A 22,504-nucleotide genomic window follows, 5' to 3' on the forward strand; every position below is an offset into this window, starting at 1 on the left:
AGCCAGGGACTTTTTAGGAATGAGTGGCATTTTCACTTAGCCCCAAGCTTGTACGCTTCACTCCTGAACTGGTTAAAACGAGACACTGTTATTAACAGTCTCGGTTTCTGGATGGTGTTCTTAGACCAGTGGTTCTTAACTGGTTTAACTGCAAGACCGCCAATCATGCTTTCATGACAAGCGGAAACTCAAATTACGGAATTTCTCAACTAAATTTTTCCAATACCGGATAATTAATCAAATAAATTGCCGTATTTGGTTATTAAATACAAGGGTGGTGCCAGCACAGAGTAAAATCAACAAGGATTTCAGGAACAATGTGTTTTATCCACAAACCAACAATTATTTGAACAAAAATGATAAAGGTTTTCTACACAGCTCCCGCTAATGCTTGGTCTCTACTTGCTAGCTCAGCAGACGGATAACATTCGCAGTAAAGACTGAGGTTGAGTTCCATCTCAGAGCCTTTACTTTGAAGGACTGTAAAAATGCAGATACAGAAATCAATTACAACTCACACAAAACAAAACAATTTGTCTGTGACGTTTAACCTCAACAAAATGCCTTTTAACAAATGTGCTAGCTTGATGCTAATTTACTGTGAAAATCCTATGTACGCGCAAGCAACTTGCATAAGCGACTATACATAGATTACGAACATCTCCATACACAATAATTACATTGACAAATAGAAAAGCACTCTGAGAGTGCAGACCTCTGATAGTAAAGGCTGATGAATCCTGAATCCAAACGGTGATTTAATTTGACATTTCCTAAAAGTTTAATTAAAACCCGCCCATAACTGACAAACAAACCACAGCTAATAAAAAGGTAATTATTCAAAGGATAAATGAATTAGCCATGTCTAATTCGGATTTTTTGTTCAATCCGATCTTTTCTTACACCCAAAACATTACCAATAAAAAAGTTGGATGAGCGCGACCAAATCGTTCAAACTGCAGTTGCGTAGGTTACATACCGGATTTATATCCACATACAAAAAGGTCTGTGTCGGATTTGAAATAAAAATAAAAAATACAATTCACGATTGTACTGATGTTCACACTGATATGAAAGAAAAAAAATCAGATACCGGTCACATATGGGGCAAAAAAAAAAAAGTTAGAATTGACCTGCAGTGTGAACATAGTCACTATTGCTGTCTCTATGGGTGGAGGCAGGTTTGCTAACCTATACCAGCACACACGCACTCCCTTGTACTGTAACATAAACATAAGATTAATGTAGTATAAGAGATTCGGATCACCCAAAAAATGTAATCACGTTCTTCTCATTTCTGATATTTTCTGATAGCTTAATCAAAATCTGCCTATAATTTTTTATATCGCGTCATTTCCAGTTGTATTATTTTCTCTAAAATATTATTAATCTACTTCATCATTTACTGTTAATATCTGGTTCCTTTCTGTTGTAACCGTTATCTACATGTCTGTTAAAATGTAATAAGCACCTATTCATCTCTTGTTTGATTGTATTAGTTTTGGGCAAATGTGGGCATTGATCCAATACAAGGTAGCTTTACAGGGGCAGTATTGGCCATACTAATACTTCAAATTTTCAATATCATTGAACGTTTCAATTTATAAAGACAAAAACACAGGATGACGGTGTAACAATATCAGCTAATTATTCAAATGATTTCCTTATTCATTTTTATTACATACAGTATTTTGAGCATATTAAAGTCAATAGTAAAAAATAACTAAATATAAGCAAGAAAAAACAACTGTTGGCTATGATTTAAATCATTTGGGGTTTTTTCCCTTAGAGTCCTTCTGTGTCCAGAGACATATTTCTTGAGTTTGTAAACAATAACAAAAACAACTACAAAAACATTTTTTTGATAATAAAAAATATCCATCAAATCACTGTAGTTTCAACAAATCAACAGTAATACCAAGTGTAGAATCAAACTGTCTACCCCTGTTTACATTCAAGCGCTTTAGCTTAGCGGTTAGTATGGCTTTTTGTCTTCTCCTATGGTGTGTAGTGTAGAATGTTTAGCTATTCTTTGTCCTCTAGTGATAATGGTGCTTGTAAGAAACATACTTTTCACTGACGAGGATGCTACATTGTGATAAGGTTGAGTTTGTGCCCAATCAAATTAATGGGACACAGTGTGTGTCATCAACATGCATTATCACTATATGACTATGGTATTAAAAGCCTCATCTTCTGCCAAATTGATAGCATTATATCATCGCATATTGTCTAGATTGCGTAACCCTACCATAGAAGATATATATTGTACTTCCACCTAAACGTTTTTTAAGCGTCAACAAAATATGCATTCATCATCTTACTGGTAGAAGACTACGTACGATACAAGCAAACTTTTAGTCCTCGTCTTTGACAGCAGCTTCATTGCAGACTCAAAGACTATACTTACATAACATTAAAAAAAAAAAAAATCACCTTCACATTAAAACACAGGATTATTCTACCGTGACCCACCAGTTGAGAATCACTGGACTTTATACAGGAACATTTACATTGTGTAACTGTAGGCAACACAAGTCTCATTCATGTTTTGTCCAAAGCCTGTCACCAGACTTTGCCTGTGACTGAATTAGGGCTGCAACAATTAGTCGACATTGTCGCCAATGTCGACAGTAAAATTTGTCCCCGACAATTATATTTGTCGACAACGATCGGGACGTCATCACTCGTATTTTTTCGGGCGGAAGTGGGTCACTCGCTAAAACATCGGCAGTAATAACATGTTAAGTGTGAGGAATATTTCCTCTTATTCTTGTCAAAAACATGAATAACTTGCTCATTTTGCAAAGCGGACCTTGTTTTTATGGCAGCACATCTGTGATACGCGAGCATTTAAAGCGGAAACATGATGTCGGACATTTGGGAGTAGGCTGTGGTCTCAACCTTGCCAGCCAGCTAACAAGACTGAAACAGAGTTGTGTGAAAAATAACTTAAACTCTCCTGTTAGCCAAAGTCAGCGAGCTAAACTTTGTCTACATTAATTCAAATACGTTTTAAAGCAGCGTCAATTTCCAATGTCGTAAAAAAAAAGCACTTAAACAAACCGCACACACACACACACATCTATTAAATTGCCAACATTGTAAGAATTAATCAAAGATATAATTCTACACATTGAGTCTATTAGAGTGTTAAAACTGCCAAGAGTTAATCAATAGTCAATATACCAGTATGCAGTATTTTAAACATCACACAAATCTTTTCTTTTTGAGGAAGTTATATTTTGTTTTGTTGTTTGTTTTCATTGCTGCTATGTTAACTGTTTTTTATAAATACATTAACAATGTTAATTTTTTTCTTTTTAGCACTTTGTCTTTCCATTCTTTTAACTGGGCAACATTTTATTAGTAATTTTATTTTTTGTATTAGCTGAATGAGCAGCCCAGTTACAGTATAAATAAATAGAAGTCGATGGAAAAATTAAAGCCATTAAATATGTGTGCGCTTTATTATCCGATTAGTCGACTAATCGTTAAGATAATTGTTGCCTATTTGACTATCAAAATAATCGTTAGTTGCAGCCCTAGACTGAATAATTACAGACCTCAGATACGACAACCAAAAGACAAGCATCATTTTACTCCGTCCTTTCTTTACACAAAAGCCGCAGCAGATGCGACACAGGCCAAGTCGGCCTCCTCCTACCTCTGAGTGTCTGTCCTCATTTCCAATGCAGCCCGCCCACTCTGTCAGGCCTATGACATTAGCCTGCTTGTGGCAATGCAGAGAGACCTTCCCCTTGACTGACTGCAGCAGAGCTCCACACTGGCAGATAAACCTTTCTTCTACAGCCTGGGGGCGGCAGCTCCGCTACGGGAGAAGCAAGCGAGGTCGTCAGTTCCACTTCGCTCCCTCGCTGTGACTACACACTAACCCAACGAAGAAGTAAGCTGGGTCACGGTTGAAATTCTGCATCTTACCTTTCTTCACTAGTTACTTAAGAGTTCAGCCGCAGGTACGAGAACGCGTTTCCATTTTCTTTGCTTTTGTTAACATGTCATTTATTTGACCCGCACGCTCTCGTGCTTTCATTAATTTAGTGAGCCATTATCCAGCAGAGTTTAAATAATTCAAGACAATTTCAATCAGCGGCGATCAATGGATGGGGATATTAGACAAGGCCTGTCATTGCGCCAAGACCAAGGTGAGGCGTGCAAGCGGCAGGGTTGGAGAGTTGGAGGTGAGAGCGATCAGAAGCCATTCAACAGGATGAGCCCTGGCTTGTGTAGCTCTCAGGGGTTGCAGCGGACACATCTTTACTCCTCACATTCACTCATCAACAGTAGTCTGCATTTAGGGAGCGACGGCTGTAGAAACGCATTTGGTCCTTCCTGGCTTGTCATCAAAGCGAGTCCCTTCGCATTTGGTCGCCTTCTGTTCGTGACAGAAGCACCAATCATCTGTGAGCCGCTTTCATAAATGAGGACATTGCTGCAAGACAATCTTCACAGCAGGAATACACAACAAGGAGGACCCTATGATTTACGCGTTAACGGAATCTCAGAATTGGCCATTTAAAAAAAAGAAATCCTCTTTTAAAAGCAAAACATCACGGAAAAGAACATGAATGTGAAAAAAAATGCTGTCAAGGTGAAGTATTGTTCCAAAACACTCAAACCAACCAGCCCCCTACAGAACTAAATGTTGAAACGGCTACTTGAAACACCAGCTAAGTCTGCAGACAATCTACAAAGCTAATGCTAGCCAGGACAAAGAACCACTGACAGTCACACACAAAGTTTGGTGAAATTACCCTCTGCATTTGTTCCACCCCCTGGGAGGTGAGGGGAGCAGTGAGCAGCAGCGGTGGCCGCGCTTGGGAATCATTTGGTGATTTAACCCCCAATTCCAACCCTTGATGCAGAGTGCCAAGCAGGGAGGTAATGGGTCCCATTTTTATGGTCTTTGGTACGGGGCTTGAACTCACAACCTACCGATCTCAGGGCGGACACTCTAACCACAAGGCCACTGACTACCAAGCAGTGTTGGGACTAACGCGTTACTGTAACGCCTTTAGTTTCGGCGGTAACTAGTAATCTAACGCGTTATTTTTTATTTTCAGTAACTCAGTTACCGTTACTACATGATGCGTTACTGCGTTATTTTACGTTACTTTTTATGTAGTGTAAAGTGTGTTTTATCGGAGCGCTGCTCTGTCATCGTTCTGATTCTTCTTGTGTCAAGCCGGAGAAGAGAGAGAGACATGCGCTCTGTGTGGGTGTGTGTGCGTGTGAGTGTGGAGAGGGGGGGGCGTGTCTGATCATGGCGGAGCCAGAAGTCGAGTTTGCTAACATGGAGATATTTTCACTACTTTTCTTTTGTCGAGCACAAAGAAAAGAACATTTTAGTTAAATGTAAATTGTGCTTTGGATCAAAGATCCCATCTACTGCCCAAAACAGCAATTCAAATCTGCTGAAACAAGCTACATAAGCAACATGCTTCGACGAAGCTAGTAAAGAGAGATAGAGATTCTGATGCCACTTCACCTCCACCACTTAAGGATTAACTCTGCCTCTTCTCATCATTCACCGCTGAAGGTACACACACTCTGTCAATCAATGTTCCCTCTAATTGTTCATGTGTGTGAGCAAACGCAAAAAGTCCCTGAGCATTGAGTGGAGCCCATGTGAGCAACTTTAGACGTGCACACTGTGGCTACACCAGCAGCACACCTGTCCCAAACATGACTAAATAACAAGTTCAATCTCCATCCATCCAACCCTTTTTTACCGCTTGTCCCTTTCGGGGTCGCTGGAGCCTATCTCAGCTGCATTCGGGCGGAAGGCAGGGTACACCCTGGACAAGTCCCCACCTCATCACAGGGCCAACACAGATAGACAGACAACATTCTCTTATTATTATAATCAAATGACAGCAGTCATTTCCATTTCTAATATAAGTGTTTAGGCCCACTTACAATGACAATAACAACAAATATTGTTTTTCATGAACTGTGTACTTGTATTGTTTGTCTGGGTGGAGGTCCTGCTTTGGAAATAATTGGTACCCCTTTCAGACATTGCATTTAGTTCCCATTAAAACATTCACATGTTGCACAATGAGATGTAAGCAGGGGATCATGTGTACATTCCTGCAACTTCCTGTTTGTAAAAAATATATTTTTATTAGTATTTATTTAATATACTAACAGCATTTAATGATTAATATTTATAAATTAAGATTCCTAATAAATGACACTAGAATAAGCACACATTTGATTGGTAAATCATAGTGTAACGACCTGGAATTACACTTTATGTGTGGTGTTGGAGTTGTCCGACTTTTTGTGTGGCTGTAAACGCATCACTGGCTCAGTGCCATATGTGCAAGTGTTGGCGCACGTGAGAAAGAGCGAGCGGCAGCTGTTGATAAAACAAAGTTACTTTTGGTCTGGTTTGTACTGCAGAAAATGACCATTTTTGCTAGATATCATTTTTTTTACTAATGTTTTGGTGATGTGTTTATGGCCGACAATAAAGAGTTTTGCTCAGTAAAGTGATGGATGGAATTCATGTCCTCAAAGCGTCTCGACAGACGTTACAATATTTGAACGATGATGACGAAAACGGTTTTCTCTGTCGTGTCCGTGTCGTGTCGAAAATTGTTATGCGCTTATTTTTTTATTTGATTTTGTGCGTGGCATAGATTTGCCGTGCGCAGAGGACGCTTGAGCAGTGCACAATTGCACAGGGGCGCTCCTGAGAGGGAACGTTGCTGTCAATTCTCTTATATACTCTTTCATTCTAGACTTCTAGAGTGTTTGATTATCACATCAGTCTAAATGTATAGACTATAAAGTTCACAAACATAAAGAGGGATCCTAGTGGGCCAGGCCAATTTTTCCTTATCTCTAAACTAAAACTGGGGAAATGTGGAGAGTCTTCTGGGCTTCAGACATGATTTTGTATCAGAATTACTTGAGGAAGAAAATGCCTGGTTAGGCTTTGTGTATGTAGTGTGTGCCTTTCTTGGTTTACATCTATGCTGTTATTATGCTGTTTGTTACTTATGTACGTTATGTTGCAGCTATTTAAAATAGTTTTGTCAATTTGTTCTGGCCAGAAACAAATTGGTCTTTGTAACATATCTTTGTCTTTGTGTGTTGTATGTAGACCACATTGCTTAGCAGAGTTCAGTGATGCAAATGCATGTCAAGTTGATCAACAGATTGTATTATTCTCCAGTGCAATAACAGTACTGAAATGAAGGCTAAAGGGTATTAATGGGAGCTTTAAAAAAAAAAAAAAAAGACAAAAAGAAGTAACTAAATAGTTACTTTTCACAGGAACGCATTACTTTTTGGTGTAAGTAACTGAGTTAGTAACTGAGTTACTTTTGAAATGAAGTAACTAGTAACTGTAACTAGTTACTGCTTTTCAGTAACTAACCCAACACTGCTACCAAGTAACACATCTCATCTGCTTTTATTGTTTTGGACTAGACCACTGATGTGAGACCAATGTATTTAAAAAAAAAAAAGCCTTCCTTGAGTCATCCATCCATCCATTTTCTACCGCTTGTCCCTATTGGGGTCGTGGGGGGTGCTGGAGGCTATCTCAGCTGCAGTCGGGCGGAAGATGGGGTACACCCTGGACAAGTCGCCACCTCATCGCAGGGCCAATACAGATACACAGACAACATTCACACACTAGGGCCAATTTAGCGTTGCCAAACCAACCTATCCCCAGGAAGCCCAAGTACCCGGAGGGAACCCACGCAGTCATGGAGAGAACATGCAAACTCCACACAGAAAGACCCCGAGCCGGGGGATTGAACCCAGGACCTTTGTATTGTGAGGCATATGCACTAACCCCTAGACCACCGTGCTGCCCAGCCTTGAGTCATCTCCACTCAAAAACATTACAGTCATCAAGCACCTTTAGGAACAGCAACACACTACCAGCCTTCTAGGGATGAAACGATATGAACATTTCCCGTCACGGTTATCGTGAGCAAAATAATCACAGTTATCATTAAAGGTTGGAATCTTTGGGCACCTCACGATTCGATTATTAATAAATTATTCATACATCTGTATTATATTGTATATTAGCGTTATATTGTTAATATATTATAAATGTTTTAAACAAACTGATTGTAAATGATATGTCTACAAGGCTCCTCCTTTGGCTACTGACGTATGCAGTATTGCGTCATTTTTGGTTTTGGATTAGTGCGCACAGCATAGATATAATGGGTTGTACTTGTATAGCGCTTTTCTACCTTCAAGGTACTCAAAGTGCTTTGACACTACTTCCACATTTACCCATTCACACACACATTCACACACTGATGGAGGGAGCTGCCATGCAAGGCGCTAACCAGCACCCATCAGGAGCAAGGGTGAAGTGTCTTGCTCAGGACACAACATTTTTATAGTCTTTGGTATGACTCGGCCGGGGTTTGAACTCACAACCTACCGATCTCAGGGCGGACACTCTAACCACTAGGCCACTGAGTAGGTTGGAGGTGGGAGGAAGCCGGAGTACCCGGAGGGAACCCACGCAGTCCCGGGAAGAACATACAAACTCCACACAGAAAGACCCCGAGCCCGGGGATCGAACCCAGGACCTTCGGATTGTGAGGCACATGCGCTAACCCTTGTTCAACCGTGCTGCCCCCTAAAATACACACCAAGACTATAATGTTTGTTTCATCAGATTAGTTGTTTAACTGAACTAAAAAATTGATAAGATTACTCAATTACTAAAATCAACAGCTGCAGCCATAATCAAAACAAAATTATTCAAACTAGGGCTGGGCGATATATCGATATACTCGATACATCGCGGGTTTGTCTCTGTGCGATATAGAAAATGACTATATCGTGATATTCGAGTATACGTTCTCAGGCAGTTGCTTTTAGCTGTGGGGCATTAAACTGCATGCGTTTCTCACTCTTTCCTGTCTCTCTTTAAAACAAGCGCAGCTTCTTACATACGTCACATACTGTCACGTGAGCAACGTCACACGTTCCCGCGGAGTAGCACGTAGCGACATGGTAACGTTAGCTGTGATGCTAACAGCTAACGGTGTGGTTTGACTGGTAATACAAGAGAAAGAAGGTGCAAATCTGGTAACAAATGGAGGAATAATTAATTCCCAAGAAAAACAGCACGGGGTCCATCGTCTGGCGGTGGTTTGGCTTCAAGATGTTAACATCCCCGTTCGGTGCCACACCAACTAAATGCCGAAGCAACTATTTCCACATCAACACCGTTGGACATATACTATTTGATAATGCAGCTCATTTTTATGTGACACGTATTGAAATATCTTGTGTGTCATCATGTTTTAAACTGTTGTAGTGGCGTTCTGTACAAAAAGTGCACTTTAATTTAGTGTTGTTTTGATAAGTCATTTTAGTGACACCGTGCACTAATAACTTGTTTTAAAATGTCTCTGACAATCTTGCACTTTCTGTTTCGGAAATGACATGAATGTTTGTGCCACTGCTTAATAACTGTTTAATAAATAGTTTTGGTAAATTGACTTAGTTGTGATTTCCCTCTCTGCATGGAAGTTTAAAATGAGCATATATTTAAGGCAGTGTGAACAAGAATGTTTTAATGTAGACACATAGAATCATCATACTGCTGTGATTATATGCATCGTGTTCATTCAAGGCTAAGGCAAAATATCGAGACACATATCTTGTATCGCGATATGGCCTATAAATATCGAGATATTAAAAAAAGGCCATATCGCCCAGCCCTAATTCAAACACTTCATTTAATTGACAAATGAGTTCATACAAGTCATATTTTTACAGCAACTGTCACACAAGTGTAAAAAGAAGTTCACACTTAACGTAAAGCCCTGTCCACACGGAAGTGTTTTCGGTAAATCTGGATATGGGTTGTGCAATAGACGATGTCATTGATATACATTTTGCGGAAGACAGAGTTTTTAATACTATCGTTATATTGTGACAATGCATGTCAGTGGCCTAGTGGTTAGAGTGTCCGTCCTGAGATCGGTAGGTTGGGAGTTCAAACCCCGGTTGAGTCATACCAAAGACTATAAAAATGGGACCCATTACCTCCCTGCTTGGCACTCAGCATCAAGGGTTGGAATTGGGGGTTAAATCACCAAAATGATTCCCGGGCGCGGCCACCGCTGCTGCCTACTGCTCCCCTCACCTCCCAGGGGGTGATCAAGGGTGATGGGTCAAATGCAGAGAATAATTTCGCCACACCTAGTGTGTGTGTGACAATCATTGGTACTTTAACTTTAACACTTTAACTTTGATGACATATTCTTGCTGTGTCTGCAAATTTGGCAGTGACTAGCGAAAGGATGCGTTGTTGCGCTTGTAAAGCGAAAGCAAGACAACTTGAAATATCTTTGATACACAAAATCGTGTGCGTCGTTTATTCCGTCAAAGAGAAGACTGAAGAACTCTTACATCAAACCACTCTAAATGGCGGTCATAACAAACCCCCACCTTTGGATAAATCTCCTGACTGTCACTTAAAGGGACCGCACCAAATTACTCTCTCTTAACTGCATACATTAATGCTAAACCAAAACAACATTGTTATGTGTACAATAGAACAATGACAGTGAATAATGACAACAAAGTCAAGTTAACAGGTGTGGTGAATTATGTCCTTAAAGCAACCGCTACAGCGTCATCAAAACAATGTAGCATTTTAGCTACAGTGCAACGCTAATTCTAAATCAGTAATCCTCACCTCCATGACGACCAATAAACTCTTACTTTCAAGTACCATTATCACTGGAGGAAGAACATGCTACCCTAGACACTGTAGGACGATATGCTAAACAATACTGCAAGCTAGAGCTCTTGAAAGTGAACAAAAGGTGGGCCCATCAATACAAATAGTAAGGAGCATATTACCATTATTTGGTCCATATTACACTGTTTAGATCTACATTTTTTATTATAAAAAGTAGTATGTTGTCATCAACACAGGAGGACTTTAAGGGCAAAAACCAAATGATTTAAAGTACCAGTAGAGTGGAAAAACAAGTTGACTTTATATGCTTAATTGTGTTCATTAACCCATAATAAAATAATGACATTGTATTCAAAACACACATGTAAACAAATCTAAGAATAGTAACAACAGTGCAATATTGTTTTAATAACAAGGCTTACAGATATAGAGCTCAAACAATTAGAGAAATGAGCTTGAGGTCAAAGGGTCTCTGGTTTGATTCCTTAGAGGGCTGTAAGAGGATGAGACTGCACTTCTGGTCCTTAACATCTACTGTCTATGTCCTTGAACAATGTATAGTGGCCAAAAAAACACTGCAGGGCAGCTCCAAGGTCTGTAATAAATCAAAAACTGCAGTAAATGCTTTGACACGTGTTCGGGGAGATTGCACATTAGGATTTTTTTGCAGACAGAGAGCCTCAGTAATCAAAAAGTATGATGCCAATCTCAATATTTCCTGGTGTTTTTCCACATTCTGTACATTTCAAAAGTTTTTTTTGTAAAACGGTGACTTAATTGCCGTCAGTTCACAAACCTCTTTTCACATTATTTGCTGGTGACCGTCAGCTTTCACCCTAAATTCTATCTTTAGAAATACGTGCATGACAATAGGACAACAAAATCCGAGAGCCAGTAATGTCAGGCCTTCAAAATAAAAGCACGCGAGTAAATAAATTGGTTCTGCTAATACTTTGACCACAGTGTTCACAGACTCCGCCATCTCTCGGAATAATCAAAGGTAAGTTGTCCAACGTTAGCTCTATGTTTAGATGTGGTTAGCTACACTAACGGCTGGCCACATACGTATCTAGCTAGAGTGTCGTTGGTCGTTGGCTAAAAATCGTTCAAAACAGGTTTGGATATTCTCAGAATTTGAGCAAGAGTTTTGCATATTTGATAATGCCCCAAATGTTGGAGTGTAAGGCTACATTCCCACTGCAACCATTTCTGATGTTTTTGTGTTAAGTGACTTTTCATGTCAATGTGAACAACACACTTCAGATTTTCCTAATTTCCGACCCAGGCCTCTTTCAAATGTGGATATAAATCTGGTATGTATTGCTGCATTCTAAAAGATCAGGTAACGTTTTTTTGGCAATCAAAATGCAACAAACATCGCAATCCAGAAACACTGTACGAATGAGCAAAAAACAGGCAAAAGGAAGGTATTTCGGAAATCATGTCAATGGCTCAACAATCCTGGCCCCTGCCCACATGTCGAAGCAAATCCCCTACGAAGGAGAGCTCTGCTTTCTTTTCTATGAATAATAATTGGGTAAGGAAAAGGTTGACTCTGGTGGCACAAATTTCTGTTTTTAGTAACGTAAACGACTACATAATTTGGATTTAGGAAAAACAAATTACAATCACGCATCATACCCTGCAGTGTGAACGTATACTGAACAAAAATACAAAACACAACACTTGTTTTTGCTCCCATTTTTCATTAGTTGAAGTCAAAGATTTACAATAAACACAAAAGACCTAGTCCTCTCAAATATTGTTTGCAAATCTGTCTAAATTTTTGTTAGTGAGCACTTCTTCTTTGCCAAGATAATCCATCCCACCTCACAGGTGTGGCATATCAAGATGTTGCTAAAACAGCATGATTATTACACTGATGGCGGGAGCTGCCGTGCAAAGCCCTAACCACGACCCATCAGGAGCAAGGATGAAGTGTCAAGAACACAACGGATGTGACTAGGTTGGCGGAAGCCGGGGATTGAATCAGCAACCCTCTGTTTGCTGGTACGGCAGCTCTACTGACCAAGCCACACCTTAGGCTTCCCACAATAAAAGCCCACTCTGAAATGTGCAGTTTTGCCTTATTGGGGGACAGGGGGTGGTGGGCTCAGAAATGGTGTGATCACCATTTGCCTCTTGCAGTGCAGCACATCTCATTTGCATAGAGTTGATCAGGTTGTTGATTGTGGCCTGTGGAATGTTGGTCCACTCCTCTTCAATGGCTGTGTGAAGTTACTGGATATTGGCAGTCCTGGAACACGCTGTCTAGACAGACGCCAATCCACAGGCTCCCAAACATGCCCGATGCTGGCCATGCAAGAACTGGAATGTTTTCAGCTCCCAGAAATTGTGTATAGATCCTTGCAACATGGGGCGTGCATTGTCGTGCTGCAACATTAAGTTAAAGTACCAATGATTGTCACACACACTAGGTGTGGTGAAATGTGTCCTCTGCATTTGACCCATCCCCTTGTTCACCACCTGGGAGGTGAGGGGAGCAGTGGGCAGCAGCGGTGCCGCGCCCGGGAATCATTTTTGGTGATTTAACCCCCAATTCCAACCCTTGATGCTGAGTGCCAAGCAGGGAGGTAATGGGTCCCATTTTTATAGTCATTGGTATGACTCGGCCGGGGTTTCAACTCACAACCTAACGATCTCAGGGCGGACACTCTAACCACGAGGCCACTGAGAGGGGATGTCATCATGAGGTGATGTCACTTCTTGTCACGGTATCTCTGTGCATTCAAAATGCCATCAGGAAAATGCACTTGCGTTCGATGTCCATACCATACGCCTGCCCATTTGATAACCCCACCATGGGCTACTCGATTCACAACGTTGACACAAGCAAACCGCTCTACCACACACTAACGCCACACACGCTGTCTGCCATCTGTCCTGAACAATGAAAACCAGGAATCATTCGTGAAAAGAACACCTCTCCAACGTGCCAGACGCCATTGAATGTGAGCATTTGCCCACTCAAGTCGGTTACAACAACGAACTGCAGTCAGGTAGAGACCCCAACGAGGACGACGAGCATGCAGATGAGCCTCCCTGGGATGATTTCTCACAGTTTGTGCAGAAATTATTTGGTTATGCAAACCAATTGTTGTAGCAGCTGTTTGGGTGGCTGGTCTCAGACAAGCATGGATGGGCACCTGCTAGATGTAGAGGTCCTAGGCTGGTGTGGTTACACGTGGTCTGCTGTTGTGAAGCCGGTTAGATGTACTGCCAAATTCTCTGGAACGCCTTTTGGACACAGTTTATGGCAGCGAATTCAAAATTCAATTCACGGGCAGCAGCTCTGGTGGACATTCCTGCAGTCAGTATGCCAACTGCATGCGTCCTCATAACTTGCGACATCTGTGGCATTGTGCTGTGTGATAAAATTGACAACTTACATGGGCAGAGCTCTGGAAAGATGAACCTCTGCGCACAAAGTTCTTAATTCAATCTGTGCACAATGCTCTCCCAAGCCCGGCCGGAGCAGACACTCCAGAGGGCAATCTGTGCCAGAGGAGGGGCTTCTTGAAGCACATCCTGAGCTGTTGTCCAAAGTCTCTAGGGGAGGGGCAGTATCGCTGGCGCCACGACCATGTTTTGAAATCTTTGGTGGATTCCATCTGCACAGCGATAAAATAGGGAGGAAAACCACCGGCCCAACTCATCAGGGGAGCTCCTCTCCACCGCTCCTGACTGGCAGCTCCGAGTTGACCTGGGAAGGCAACTCAGGTTTTCGGCCAACATCGCTACCACTTCACTTCGCCCAGACATGGTGTTAACGTCGGAGTCAACTGGAGCTGACTGTCACCTGGTAGGCCCGGATTGCTGTTTAATCAGCATCTTCATATGCCACGCCTGTGAGTTGGGATGGAGTATCTTGGCAAAGAAGAAATGCTCACTAACACAGATTTGGACAGATTTGTGAACAATATTTGAGAGGAATAGGTATTCTGTGCTTATAATAAAAGTTTTAGATCTTTTGAGTTAAACTCTCGAAAAATGGGAGCAAAAACAAGTGTTGCGTTTATATTTTTGTTTAGTGAATATCCTAAGTGTTAATTATTGTTTGCTTTGCTAGTAAATGTGCTAGAAATGTTCCAATTAGGGTTTTATATTATATTTCATGAGTGATATCGGACAATATTCCTACCAATACCAATCCCATGTATCAAATGTAATTTTTTCAATGTATTTATCGTGAGTGCTATTGAAGGTTTACCAATATCAACACAATATTTAAAACAGTTTCTTATTCTCCTTCATTACATACATTACACCGAAACAAAAGAAAAAACTAGTGTCTATTACTCTTTTACATCCTTTGGTTTTTGCTCTCAAAATCATCCTGTGTCCAGGGAATTACTCCCTGAATCTGTAAACATTAACAAAAGCGACCACAAAAATTTTAGAAAATAAAAATATCGACTTAATCACTTTGGTATAAATCATATACTGATACTACCCTTGGTATCGACACCACTATTTTATTGATCAATCCACCCTCCTCTTACATATGCAAGGACTGTGATACAGTAAAGTTGAGACACAAATAGTTGTTATATTATCCCCTTTACCTCTTATTAATCCACCTGCTAAATCCCTGTTAATATTTTATAAATTTCTGCTGTAGCGTTCTTACATCTACACTTAAACTTTACGATGCACTTATTTCTTGACGTTCTTTAAAGCTAGCTTAGAGATTAGCAAACCCGCTCCTGGCTTGCTCTTTGTTGTGTAGCATGTGTTGCCTTGTTCTCCAGTGACAATGATAGTTACTAGTTAATAATAATACTTAAGATACAGTAGGAAGGGAAATCCCATGGCCCCATATAGCGGTTTACCTGACACTTAAAACGTGACGAATTGGGGGTTGGGGGGTGCACTATCCACGTTAACCGCCAGACGCCAGTAGATTGTTGAATATCTTAAAATGTGTTTTGTGGCAATTTCAACTTTTTCAATAGATTGTTGAATATCTTAAAATGTGTTTTGTGGCAATTTCAACTTTTTCAACGTCCATTTTTCCATCCATTTTCTACCGCTTATTCCCTTCGGGGTCGCGGGGGCGCTGGAGCCTATCTCAGCTACAATCGGGCGGAAGGCGGAGTACACCCTGGACAAGTTGCTATGTAAAATGGCGTGCTCCATCATTTTCAGCTGACTGCATTGCAAAATTATTATGAGGGCCATATGAATCCCTTCCCTTCTGTACTAAAAAATGCAGTTGATTTGCTGCAATTGGGATGATTATTATTAGCTTTGGAGGAGCATCTCCACACTGTGTATGGAGACACATAATTAGCTGCTAGCCGCTTGTCAGCCGGGAGACAAACAATGCCAATGGAGACCAGGATTAAAAAGGCATTAATCTTTTAATGGGTCATAACCCTGACTCCCTATTGACATGGGAACAGAGGCCTTCGCATTTTTGGCTAAAGTATCCCACAATTCACTGAAGCCATACTGAAGGGCTAGCATCATAGTTCACGACAGCGCTACATGTAACATTTCCAAACTATGCAGCGGAAAATAACATTGCAACGGTTGTGATACGATGGAGAAATACTGTGAGTCATTAGATAAGAAGTCCCTTCATCGTTATAAGGAGCAAACAGCCGTCGACAAGTCTGAGTGAGGCTGAGACCACGACATCTTCCCCGATGTCTCATACCTTGACCTTTAGCTACTTAATTTTTCAAGCCAGCCTATTTTACACCTTGAAGAACTTTGAAAAAGAGAAAGCTATGACCGCTTTGTTTGTGGAAGGGTTTGTGACGTTTGTGTTCATCTCTATAAACCTAGTGGACATTGTATTGTCAAGGCTGGAGTCATGCACTCAAAACGATCCCACCCAAGTTTGACACCCTGGATAATCACGGATAACCAATCCAATGTCATCTTAGTGCACTGTGACTGTAAGACAGGATTGGGAGAATGATTTTCTCATGTTGTTTCAGTTGTTTTTATATGAGGAGGCTACAGTCTCAGATGAGAGAAGTGAATACTATTTTTTTTTACCAATACAACAACTGTCAAAGTTATTTGACCAAGCACATCAAGTGAATGCAAAAGTGGGGCTGTCATTTATTTTAGATTACCGTAATTTTTACTTACAAGATGTTCTTATTTATCTGAAATGATCCGAACAAACAGTCGTCATTGCATGCCACATCTCAGTTGATTGCAGCTATCCATGCTCACCTTCACACCGCTTCCGTTTGTCCAGAAATACCCTTCAAAATGCGATAAAGGCAAGTAATACATCTCCCACCTTGATTGTGTCAGTTGACAATCGCACACGTGGTCGGCATTATTAGTGTCACTACTTGATCAGCAACAATGAGCGTGATGCAAACGAAGCCTTCTAATATGTCCAAAGGCAATGCATTGTGGGAAACTTGGAAAAATCAGAACCCCTCTGAAGAAGTCAACTTCTGAGCGACTACAGAATGCTCCAGAATGAAGGAAAACTGCTTTGAGACAACGACAGAGGCAGACGGATCAACCTTGGCCGTCTTGTGTAAGTTCAGGTCAAATAATTAAGCAGCTTAATGCTGACAAAAAGAAGAGGCTAGTGTTCAAACTTGATCGAGGCGACTTTGCCTTTCATGAAATGAATCCAATCCAATCCAATCCACTTTATTTATATAGCACATTTAAAACAACACAAATGTTTCCAAAGTGCTGCACAAAAATATTAAAAACAAGATTCAAACACTATCCTTAGCTCCACCAATGACTGAATAAAAACAAAATAAATAAATATAAAACCAATATAAAAACAATATAAAATAAATATGATTAAAAACGATTTTAAAGGGTAAAACCAATAAAAAAAATGTATATATTTATATATATATATATATTAAACACAGAGGACCACACAACTCACATAGTGTTAAAAGCCAGAGAATAAAAATGGGTCTTAAGATGAGACTTAAAACACATCACTGTGGGAGCAGTTGGAACATGGAGGGGCAGAGTGTTCCAGAGCTTAGGGCCGACCTCAGAGAAGGCCCTGTCTCCCCTGGTTTTAAGTCTCGTCTTGGGCACCAGGAGCTGGAGCTGGCTCTCGGACCTCAGAGCGAGCGCAGGAGTGTAAATTTGGATGAGGTCCGAGATATAATGGAGGTGCCAGTCCTTGCAAAGCTTTAAAACCAAAACCAAACAGCAACATTTTAAAATGAACAGGGAGCCAGTGCAAAGTCTCAAGAATTGGAGTTATACGCTCACGTGTCCTGGCTCCTGTAAAGTCGTGCTGCCGCGTTCTGGACTAACTGCAAACGGGAGAGAGCTTTTTGGCTAATGCCAGCATAAAGTGCATTGCAGTAGTCCAAATGAACACACTTCCTGTGTGGCTTTTAATTCCAACATCCTGCTGCGGCTGCTTTTGAAAGGTGCCCTTTTCAAAACACCAGCCAAAGATGTTATTTACCTTCTTTATTCTGCTGCTTGCAAACCTCAGCCGTGTGACCTTTTTCCCTGAGAGCCAAAGTGGAATGAAGCAACAGGGCATTGAAGAAAAAGCAACACCCACGCAAAGGCCATTCAAAAACCTTGTGACTTCAGAAGCACGCAAGCCCACTAAAGGCTATCATGCATGTCATCTTGACCATGCCTCAAAACAATACTACACATTAATATGTCCCTTTGGTCATCTAAATACTGCTCAACGTGTGTTATTACATTCACTCCTGCTGGACGTTCACGTAATATCAGATTGCATGAAAACTATATCAGGTAAGAACGTGGAAGTCAAATATGAACGTAAATGTGCTTATTTGGCACATTTTTCTGATGGTCAGGTTTAACGCTGGTCAGTTGGTGACAATGACGTTCCAGCACAAACACACAACCCGCTGCTTAAGACACATATTATTATTAATAAGGTCATTTTTATATATATATTTTTTTTAAATATGAACATTTTACACACAAACCACGTCTGTTGAGGGCCTACTTTATTGTCTATGCAGATAGCGGCTTGATATTCAACTACATCCTTGACGTGCTTACGATAAAACACCGTGTTATACAACCCCCCTTAGGCCGCGATCGTCCTGTGTAAAAGTACTTATGATTAATGACATAAAGAGTGTGTTATTAAAAAAAAAGAATGATGTTTTTAAGGACATGATCTCTCCTACCTGCGTTGTCATTCGGAGACGCGCATTAATATTCGACATGGGCAGCAAAATCCATTGAATGTCTTGTCACTTCTCCGGCGACACAAACATGTCGAAAATAACAAAACGTGAAAATACTAATGAAAATATAGTCCACAAATGTCTGCTCCGTGCTTCTGTTTTCAGTCGCGCTGCGTGTGCCTGCTGACAGTGCTGAAAGGTTTGGCTTATTGGCGGAGTCTTCTTCTTTGGAGGACTGGAGAGAGGACTATTTAACACTCCGCCCTCTGCCTGTGTGACAACACCCTTAAAGGAACACTCACTCCGCTTCCAAGCTTCTTTTAAAAAAACAAAACATCATTTTTTTTTTTTTACTTTTCATCTTTTTAACATTCCATCATATAAAACATCATTCTAAGGTGTGATGTGTGTTTTAGTCATATATTTCTAAGTCATGACGTTAGACATATGGCACGACAGGACATGCAGGCAACAGCACACTGTGACATGAACCAACAGTGACGTCATCAACTCGTCATCACAATCCATATATTTATTATGGATTTTGAAGTTCATGTCTTTGATTTGAAAATACATTTGTTGAAGTATAGGTACATTTACATTGAACATGTATTGGGCATTTCAACAGTTATTTACTGTGTTAATAATAATAATAATCGTAACAATAATTAACATTTTTTAATTGAATTGTATTCCTTAAGGAGTCTGTGCACTTCATGTAATAATAATAATAATAATAATTAAATACACATACAGCCAAAGACATGCACCTGGGGATAGGTTGATTGGCAACACTAAATTGGCCCTAGTGTGTGAATGTGAGTGTGAATGTTGTCTGTCTGTCTGTGTTGGCCCTGTGATGAGGCGGCGACTTGTCAAGGGTGTACCCCGCCTTCCGCCCAATTGTAGCTGAGATAGGCTCCAGCACCCCCCGTGACCCCAAAAAGGATAAGTGGTAAAAAATGGATGGATGGATAATTAAATGATTAAACCCCATTCTTGTAACATGTGACACATTGACCTATTTTTAAGACAAAAATAAGGAACAATAATAATTTTCACTCATTTCAGACAAGATACTTACATTTTTTTATCAAAAATGTTAATATCCCTAATTATATTAATTTAAATATATAATTCATGAATGTCTGAAAGACTGAATAATTTGTATTATATTATTGTATTGTGTCGATATTTTTGTTTCAAAATATTATCAACATTCACGATTTGAATAAATTAATGTACATTCGTATATTTAATCTATTTTAACCATTCTTTTTTCATATATATGTGCATATGACATGTGAATAATGTACATTGTTTTAATATCATATTTATTTGTAATTTGCAAACTTATGTTCATATACATATTACCATATGAAGAATATACATTACCATACTGTATCTATTTGAATCCTTTTTATTTATTCATATACAGAATATAATAAAATATGGGTAAGGCACATGTTAACATTGTGTTTATTTTGACAAATATTTAAAACAATAATTTTGATATACATATAAACATATGGTTTACAAACATTACAATAGTGTATCTAATAGAAACAATCTTTATTTATTCCTATACAGTGGTGGTGAATAGATGAATATTATTGTACGTTATAATATTGTATTTATATATAAAAATAGTTTCAGATATCTATCAATATACATATCAATATATGTTATTATAATATTGTATCTACTGGAATCATTATTTTTAAACATTTTCATATACACCTGAACATGTGAATAATGTGCATTATAATATTATCTTAAATCTATTTTCATATGTCAATTTTTTAAATGTTATACTTTTAAAAATACATTATTTAAATAGGAACATTGACCGTTTGTGGTAACTCTCAAAATAAACTTTCATTGTTTTTTTCTGGCAACACCAAGTGGCCAAAGTATTTCATTAAGTCAACGTAATGACGCGGTAATTTGAATGATGCGTACACGTTTGTTCCTGGATACTTTCTAATCCACTTCTGCCTTGGACACTTTGTATGTTTAAGTAATATGTAACTAATATTATTTGATACTTGTTTATATTGACAAATGTGCTGTTTTGGATTGCAATATTGTTGTTATTACCTTTGTTCAGCTTTGTGTGCTTCACTGTTGTGTAGCTGCGAGCTCCTGGTAGCCTATAACCTCCCATATTTACCTTTTGTAAATGACTTGAGTAAAATACACATGCTTTTTGGAGGACATTTAGATGTTCATTGGCATGACAACTGCTTGTATCGGACATTTTCCTACATGCAAGTCGACATACTGTAATCCAATACTTGCTTTTTTTGCTGATATCGAACCGATATCAACATCAGGGACGGGAAACTCCTAATTATAACTACATTAATTATTTTTTTGAGAAAAGAAATGTGAAGTACAGTTGTAATGATTTAGTATATTTAAAAGATAATGTTTATTATCAACACATGACAGTGTGTGAAAAAATGCGGCATGAAAGTAACGACGAAAGGCGAACAAAAGGGGTCGAAGTGCCTTTAAGGCGGTGAGGCGTGAAAGTGTGTGTAAAGTGTGAAGTCATTGGCAAAACAGCAGATGTGACCACAAAATCTTCTTCACCTCTGATTGTTTCAAAGTGATGATCATTACCACACAGTTATGCTCCCAAAATGCTGACGGAGTCATGTTAACATAGCCTAGAACTACATCACCTATTTATTTGTATATGTGTCTGTGTGTGTTTAATCAGAACAGCGCTTCATCAACAGCATTGCCATAAACACCACACAAGTTGTGTTTTTTTCCCCAGCAATTTGCATGATTGACAACAAAAGTGTGTTGCAAGTCCTGCCAACAAAGTGGCCTACATAACAAAATGTTGATGCTGCACTTTGTGTGTTGAGGACATTAATTTTTTTATGCTTATGAATAAAATCAGTTTCAAGTCAGATGAGCATGACTGCGTTAGCAATTTGAACGCTCCCTCACCTTGTAACCTTTAACCAAACTGACCTTTCATCTTTGAACCTTGATCCCAGCGCCACACGAAGGAGATACAATGTCCGCCCTGTCATTCCCTCCCCCGACGCGCTGCATGCTCTGAAGTCTTCTTCCGAGAAACGATGAGTTATTATGTTCATGATATTATTTATTTGACACGGCCGCTTGTGTAAAGATGTTAACGTGCTGATGCAATGTTGAAAGAAAAAAAAGAAAAATGTATGTAAAGAAAAACTATTTGTAGTAAATGAATCATACATTCTTATTACAATAAAAACAAGCCTTTTTCAACTCTTATGAAACCTTTGTGAAGTAGTCCAATATACTGTATGCTGCCATATATTTTACAATGATCAATTTGCAATGTTTTCTTTTCAACAATAACAAAAAAAATCCTTGTTTAAAAAACAATGACAAATAAATAAATTAAAATGTGGCATTGATAGAAACAAAAAAGGATGTACAAATGTATAAATAACTGTAATCCTAATAAAATGTATTAAAATACGATGTGAATATGTGTTATTATTATATTATTATTATATTTCAATATTATTAATAATATATTTGTGGTGTTTGTGTTTTATATTTGTAAATGTATATATATATATATAATAATGATACATAAATGAAAAATAAT

General features: G+C 39.3%; 1 protein-coding gene across 3 annotated transcripts in view; it reads right to left on the bottom strand.

Annotated features, from left to right (window-relative positions):
- Positions 1-19,128, bottom strand: part of nrip1b (nuclear receptor interacting protein 1b) — a 105,128-nt gene extending 86,000 nt beyond the window's left edge. For 2 of the 3 annotated variants that reach the window (XM_061963154.2, XM_061963156.2), the window contains exon 1: positions 18,886-19,128. The gene's annotated coding sequence lies outside the window, so the exon portion shown is untranslated. Of the gene's footprint in view, positions 1-3,667; positions 3,833-18,885 lie in introns of all 3 variants that reach the window. The other variant, XM_061963157.2, reaches the window with a different exon arrangement.
- Between the last annotated feature and the right edge of the window lie 3,376 nt (positions 19,129-22,504).

The sequence above is a fragment of the Nerophis lumbriciformis genome, linkage group LG09 (assembly GCF_033978685.3).
Source record: "Nerophis lumbriciformis linkage group LG09, RoL_Nlum_v2.1, whole genome shotgun sequence".
NCBI lineage: Eukaryota > Metazoa > Chordata > Actinopteri > Syngnathiformes > Syngnathidae > Nerophis > Nerophis lumbriciformis.